Below are 8,133 nucleotides of genomic sequence, written 5' to 3'. Positions count from 1 at the left end.
AAGGAGGAGTGAGGTAAGATCTTAGAGGAGATGCTTTTAGGGATGAAAAATTTAGAGTGAAGATCAAGCAGATCCATCTATAGGTACAAGAAGCACAACAAAAGTCATAGGAGAAGTATAAGTCCAAGAATGATCAACACAAAATGAATTCAAGATGGGAGACAAAGTATGGTTACAGTTGAATAAGGAGAGGTTTTAGGGGCCTAGTAAGAAAATCAAGGCACTGAGGTATGGCCTTTTTAAGATACTGGAAAATGTGGATGATAATTCCTATCAACTAAGTTTACCACCATATATGCACATTTTCTCAGTTGTGAGTGTAGATAATTTGAAACTCCATGAGCCTTCTACGCTAGATCAGGAAGAGAAACAAGTTCTACATTATGTGGAGAATTTCGCACCAGATGCTCAACTAGAGTTCACAGAAGATACAATTTTACAAAAGAGGTCTAGAAATACAAGACCGGGGCAACCTGACCTTTGGAAGATTAGATTGAAGGGACAACTTCCAGGAAAAGATAAATGATACATCAGAGAGAAGGTGGAGGAAATATTTCCTCATGTCATTCACTAGAACCTTTTTGGGACCAAAAGCCTTCCAAAATGGGGAGATGTGATTCGGATTGGATTCTTATATTTTTTTTCATCTATATCAATGCATTTGGAGTGGAAAAAGTGGAGGAATGATACCAGAGGATTGTTTTTTCTGGTGGTTCCCAGTTTGGAAAAATAGGGTCTGAAACCTTCCAGAAGCATTTTAAGGCATCAAAGGATGCTTTTTGGGGGTAAAAATTTGCCACTTTGGTGTTGCACAATTTAATTTTATTCTATACACAACAATTTTTCCAACGATGCAAGAAGCATATCAATCATAGCTTGTATGCAAAATTTATGCCGCTCAGAAATTAACCTTCTTGTTTTCACACATATAGTTCAGAAGGATGCCATGTCAACACCCATTATTCATGGAAAATGGGCTATCCATGTGATTATGATGTAAAATACTCTAGAAAAATCTATATTGTAACTCTACTTAAGAATTGATGTAGTCAAAATTAACCACTAGTAGGCTATCGTACTATGTTATAACCATGCCTTTAGGAGGAAGAGGTATTCCATTTCTTTCGAGAGAATTTTGTTCCATATCAGAGAAACGATAGCCATGAGAGATATGAGATAGAGAACACAGAGAGGATATGTGTATTGTAGCATCCCACAGGCCACAAACATTACTTCTTTGTACATGCAGCAATATTTCCAAACAGAGAAAAAGAGCAAAGCAGCCTAACCTTCCAGCTGGGTTTTCTCCCGAAAGGGTTTCCTAGAGAGCATATCTTATCCCTTATGTGTGTGAGTGAGATTATTTTTTCATTCTCTATTTTTCTTCATAAATTCCATTTGCATGCATGCACTAATTACAATTAATTATAGATCTTAAATTTCAATAAAATTGTAATAGTGTAGAATCTCATATTTTTAATATAATATTATCAGATCTATTTTGATGAACTGTCTAGTGGAATATCCATGGCAGTTTCGTCATCAAACATGCCTCTAAGCTTCAAATAAGCTTTATCGTAAAAAATAGACTAATTTCTACTGACTCTATAATAATACCTCTCGTTCCCATGTCATCTCTTCTATTGGTAGCTTCATTTTTATGGTCTAGTAAAAAATTGTTGGGTTACTTGGCTACTTAATACTCATTTCAAGGATTGTTTCTACTTTTAGTATGATTTTCCCTCCTTCATTTGTCTTTGGCACACTTCTCGGCTGCAAATGAATATCATGGTCATGATCTTGATAAGGTGGAAGAGCCTCAGGCATTAATCCAAATACCTTGACATGAAGGTTGACAACTTTATGAGTATCCCTTAACATAGATTATATTTACAATTGAACATTTAATGAATGTAATTATGCCATTACACCTTGTGTAGAAATTAATGTGTAGATTCAATATTTCTCATGAAATTTGCTAAATCACAAGACTTGAAGCTACTTTATTGATCTGTGGGAGTTTATTCACCATCTAAAATAAGAATCATAGAAATTAAAAATGAAACATCATGCATGCACAAAGATTTATCTATGGGAAAGAAACAACTCAAAACTGCTTACTATCTATATTTTATTAATCAGAGAATAGAGAAGAAATACAATGCTTTCTCAAGCTAGAGAACACCTTGCAAGTGTATAGTTTAGCACCCTTCCTAATAGACTAAACTAGCCAACACTTAGCTAGTTTCAGGCCTTCCCAATCTCTTATTTCCTCGGGTTGTTCCCTTTGGAAATTGCCCCTATTTTTTAAGAATTTAACACTTTGGAATTGCGCAATAACCTTAGGTCATTCTTTGACTACATGCACCACCTGTACACATTGGAATATACTACAACTGATAGTACACTACATTGGAATCTCCATCTCAACTAGGTAACTCGAAATCTTTGCATGCGACAATTATTTTGGGTTGATTGATCAGTCAACTACTTGATCACTGAGTGTTGTTGAAATTCCACTTCCACAACTTGACCTCCACTAGTTCTTCTAACTATTAGAACAAGTTAAATTGACAATAACTCAAATTAACTAAAATAGATTTCTACAAATTAGCAATCAATCATGTAGCACTGAACTCAAGCTTCCCCAGCTCGAATTAACTGAGTGAAAATTTCCATGTTACCTCAGTTAACTAACTCCAAGTATTCTACTGAAATAAAAATTCGAATTTTAATCTAGTTTGACCAAGGAAAAGTCAAAACTATATTTTCTTGCTGCATTTTCAACACCTTGGTGCCCGTTTTTGAGTAATTTTGTCATTTCATTAGAGCTTATCACTTTAGAGGGTTTCGTTTGGATACCTATAAGCTCAATTTCCTTTCCTCCCAAAGTAATTATTATGTAGAGATATTGAAAATTAAATGTTAAAAATTAATAATATTAATTTACATAATATATGACAATTGATATACTCAATTGATCTAGGAAATTTTGGAGCTAGTTACTCTTCTAGTCATTTTGGTGAATGCTTCAATGCCTTTTTAATTCTTGTACAATATCACATGGTGCTCATTCATAAATGCTACCAAGTCTCTTTCGTTTCATGTTTTACATGTTTTACGGAAGTTTAAACTTTAGTTTTCTATATTAATTCATTGTTGACCTTTTGTGTCGGTCATCCCCCAATCAGTTATACCTCATGATTTCATCAATTCGCATAATTTCTCAGTCTAGTGGATGATCATTGATGTGGTATACATTAAGGCCCTCCTTAGATGGATCTTCCCCTCAGTTGATACGGGTATTCATGGTAACAAGTTGGAATGTTGAACTACATTTTCTCTACTTGATAAAGGGTGGGAAAATTGTGCTACAACAGATGCCCCATAGTGCATGAGGTCAAAAAGGAAACTCATGGCTGGAATGCATTACAACAACATAATAAAAATTTGATCATGGATTCAATATTAAATGACTATATCAAATTCATACTGATAACCAAGACTATGTTAGAAAATGATCATCCTCGAGGTTTGAAAACCCATGCTCAACATAAAGAGAAACTAAACATGTCCACCAACCATACACTACGAATTTATGACATGAAATGATAATGTACGACCTGAAGACATACATAGTGGATCCATGTAAGAAAGTAAAAATCATAGTCATGATCAAAATCCAATGTTGATCTATGTCATAGTATACATTAGCAAGACTATAAACATAGAGAAGGGACATGCCCCACAATATCCCTCAATGTAGATAAAATCATACATAACTCCAAATGTATCTTGGGAAGGGTTCCATATAAGAGTTAGGTGTTCCTATCTCAAGGTATTCTACTCAACCTTGATGGTATGAATCTACAACATGTGAATAAATGGGATAATGTCGAGCATGGTAGAAATTCTCTCCTTACTAATCATTGAGTCATGTCATTAACACATGCGAGGGGACCCACCAATGATGAAAATGGACCGAAAGGTACCTAGTACAACCAAGAGAGTGTGAATAAATGTGTTCACATTGAACATTCACATATTTTTCCAATTATGAGCCAAAGTGGTAAACGCATTGTCAACTAGGTGGAAGCCTACCACTAAGGAGATGCACCTAAGAGATCATGTAAAGGCCAAGATGCCAAATAATTGATCCTAGTTGTAAGGGCAACTATGGCTTATATACATATACATATACATATTCAAGGGAAATCATCCTCTCTCTCACGAGGAGGGGAAGATTGAGGGTCAATACAACAATATTCATAGGCACAAAGCCATTACAACAATATTTGTCACCATCATGTCATTCTCATGGGTTGTAGATAACACCAATTGGATATATATATATATGCTTACTTGTACTTTTTAATAGTTGACATATTGTTGATAGGTAGGTTGTGTTAGGATGCATGATTATTGCATTGAAGCATATAGAGCATTCAAAAATGAAGAAGGATGATTATTTCAACAATAAATATGTCAAATTGTTTGGAGGAAATTCAAAATATCGAATCTAATTGAAATACCAAAAGCTTACTTTCATTTAGATCAAGGATTGCAAGAAATCAAAAGATGTTCAAAATACAAGTTAGGAACACTTAGAGAGTTGGTTAAAGACCATGAAAACATTAAGAAACAAACATCTTACATTGTATTCAACATAAAAGATGAGAACACATCTGAAGTGTCGTTTAGTAATTGATGACTCCTGATTAATAACTAAGAAAGCCTCAACATTAAGGTATTAGAAACTAAAAATACCTTTGTTGCTAATTTGAAAAGTCTAATAATTTTTCATTAAAATAGATTAGGATTTCAATTAGTAAGTCATGTTTAGTGTTAAATATAATTCTAAAACATGGGACTGGTAACATTGGATTTAAAGAGGAAACTAGCCTCATAAAAGTTAGGTATTTATTAATGATTAGATTGATCGATTCATGCATAATGTGAGAAATTTAGACAACCCTTAGCCACAATCCATGGAGCAATTACCCTAGTTGTATGGTAAATTCAATGTATGTGAATACATAGGATATTCAATTTTTCAATATATATTTAAGTATAATTACAAATAAATGGCTTTATGATCATAAAAAATAAAATTAATTAAAAAAAAAAAAAAAAAAAAAAAAAAAACAAAACAATTATATGAATATCAACACAATTTATCAACCAAAAATAAAATAAAATATTAATAAGTAGAAATCAATTTTCATAGTTAAATAAATGACCAAGAGAAATATGTGGGAGGTTTTAATTCCAAAGACAACCATGTTAAAGCACCTTTCATATTGAGAGATCAAGGGTTCATTTTTGTCCACAAACTATGGATCAAACTTTGTAGTTGTGGTTGAGCCGGCAAGAACTTATGATTGGTCTCTTGTGATTTTCTAGTGCAAATATAAAAAAAGAAATACACAAATACACATGTTTTCAAATTTTTATAACTGAACTCCTAAACCACAATTTGCTAATTAAGATGTCTTATAAAGTTTTTCCAATAATTTTAATAACTATAAATGTCATTTTCAATGATAAAGGAAAAGTTTAACAAACATTTTTCAAATATTTTTGAATATAATATATTTTAAGATAACTTTATAAGTAATTTTTTTATAAAAATCTAACATTTGCAAAATAAACTTGGCTATCAACATATAAATAATGATATTAGACAATGTAATAAAACCATGCTTAGTAAAATACTTAGTTGAATTATATATATATATTTAAAGAAATATGTATTTTAAATTTAATTTTGATTGATAATTTTTGAATTAATTTATTTATTTCATTAACTAAATGAATTCCAAAAGTATGACAACCAAACTCTAAAAAGCATTAAAACAAAATAACCAGATACATAATTTGATGATACATAAATCTAACCAATGTACCATTTGGTTCTAAACTAACTGTATATCAACACATAGTCAGTCCTAGATAAAGGGATAATCTTGCATTGCATTTATTCTTTCCCATCCCTACCATGCAATAATAATGTACTTAACCAAAACCAAAAGAAAAGAAATCGATGACGCCTTTGTGCAGACCAAAAAGAAAGCGAAATCATAAACCATGAAATATTTGTGCATATACTACACTGAAGAAATATTTAACTGCATGTACTGCACTAAAGAAATACGAAGCAAGATATCACATAAATATCTATAAATATGTAACAATAAGTACACTTAAATTTAATTAGATACATTTAAATGAATATATACATTAAATTTAATTTTGATTGATAATTTTTTATTTAATTTGTTTATTTAATTAATTATTCAATTAACTACTAATTGGGAGATATCACGACCCGACCATAAAATCATTAAAATAAAGTAACCACCCAGGTAAGTTTTGCTCATACATAAATCAGAATTACAATATACCACCAGCGGCCATCTTCTTCTATTTATAAGTAAATAGAGTATTTGGCTCTAAAGTAATTATATATCAACACATAGTCAGTCTTAGATAGACTGATAATCTTCGACTGCATTTATTCTTTCCCATACCTGCCTTATTTATATAAAACTCAGATTTGGCTCTCAACAAACTATATATCAACACATAGTCAGTCTAAGATAAACAGATAATCTTCGACTGCATTTATTTTTTCCCATACCTGCCATGCAATGACAATGTAATTAATCCAAGTAAAAGGAAAAGAAATTCATGACATATTTAATGCAAAAATGCCATGCAATGACAATGTAATTAACCCAAGGAAAAGAAATTCATGACATATTTAATGCAAAAATCATTAACGATGACGTATTTGTGCATATAGTGCAGTAGTGTATCAAAAGCGGAGCATAAATTTTAGAGAGGAAAACAAAAGGCAGTTAGTATAAAAGTTGGTCTACTTAAGTTGCCATTACCTGGTGTTATAAGTTGCTCTACTTGCCGCTGTCGCGAGTGTTGTTGCCGATGTTGCCGACGTTGCTGATGTTGCCGACTTTGCCGTTGTTGCCGATGTTGCCGACGGTGCCGATGTTGCCACTCATGTCGCCGATGACGGGATTGCCGACGATCTTGGTGTTGGGGCCAGTGACATTATTGTCGCCGCTGTTGCGCCTGCGGTCGATCGTGTTGTCATCGCCGCAGACGTTCTGCCCTGCTTGTTGCAAATTGCTCATGTTGTTGCCTTACGGTTATTGAAACTGGAACGCCTTCGAAGGCAACAAGATTACCACTTCTGCAGAAAAACGGCTTCAGTTACTGTGAATCAATGCTTAACGTGGACACAGAATATGAGCAAATCAATGATATCTCACAGATTAGAAATATACAACCATACCTACAACTGGAGTAGGGCAAATTCCGTAAGCAAGAGGTGAGAAATACAATGGCATAGCCTGCCTTATATAGAAGCAGGCGAACTCCAAACTCGGATTTGAAAACCATCTACACTCCCAACCAGGGTCAAATTTTGAAGTTTTCATGTATTAAATTTACATGAATGACATGATCAATCATGCAAAGACCAGCGTCCTCCTCCTCCAAACTATCGTCCTCGCATTAAAAATAATGTACATAGACTGTTAAAGAGACAACTAATCGCTGTACACCCACGCATTGTGGCCACAACTCCTCTGACATACCCTCCTCTGACATACCCACTTATATTTATTGTGGCGTTGTCAATCTATTGTCCTCGCATTAAAAATAATGTAAATAGACTTTTAAAGAGACAACTAGTCACTGTACTATTTCACAGTAATTATTCTTCTTAACTCTGATTTGAAAACCATCTACACTGCCAATGCCAACCAGGTTCAAGCTTTGAAGTTTTCATGTATTAAATTTACATGAATGACATGAACAATCATGCACAGACCAACGTCACAAGGATGACATATTGTGGACGCCCTATTGGGCAGACGAGTTATTATTTTTGAGAGAAAAAAAAAGTTGCACAATTTACTGATGTGACAAAGATTTATTCGCGCAATTGGGCAGAAGGGTTATTCTTTCTCTGCCCAACAAAAAAATTATTTGCCATCTTTACCGATGTAACGACTCATATTTATTCGCCCAATTGGGCAGGCGCGTTATTCTTTTTTAGCGAATAAAAAACCTTTGCTTGCGGGTTTTTCCAGTCGAAATCCGGGCAGG

The 8,133-nt window shown here is 33.4% G+C and overlaps 1 long non-coding RNA gene across 2 annotated transcripts; it reads right to left on the bottom strand.

Annotated features, from left to right (window-relative positions):
* Positions 1 to 6,398: 6,398 nt before the first annotated feature.
* On the bottom strand, positions 6,399 to 7,408 carry LOC149186029 (uncharacterized). Of its 2 annotated transcripts, XR_016256101.1 has the most exons (3): positions 7,316 to 7,408; positions 6,897 to 7,213; positions 6,399 to 6,640 (listed from the first exon to the last, which is right to left on the bottom strand). It is a non-coding gene; the product is annotated as an uncharacterized LOC149186029 (long non-coding RNA). The 2 variants fall into 2 exon arrangements; XR_016256102.1 differs by lacking the exon at positions 7,316 to 7,408 and having other exon boundaries at positions 6,897 to 7,309.
* Between the last annotated feature and the right edge of the window lie 725 nt (positions 7,409 to 8,133).

Source organism: Pinus tabuliformis, chromosome 3_1, assembly GCF_031772625.1.
Source record: "Pinus tabuliformis cultivar Carrire ecotype Pingquan chromosome 3_1, CPIR1, whole genome shotgun sequence".
Taxonomy (NCBI): Eukaryota; Viridiplantae; Streptophyta; class Pinopsida; order Pinales; family Pinaceae; genus Pinus; species Pinus tabuliformis.
Note: the sequence above shows the minus strand (reverse complement) of the source record. Positions and strands in the feature narration are given on the sequence as shown.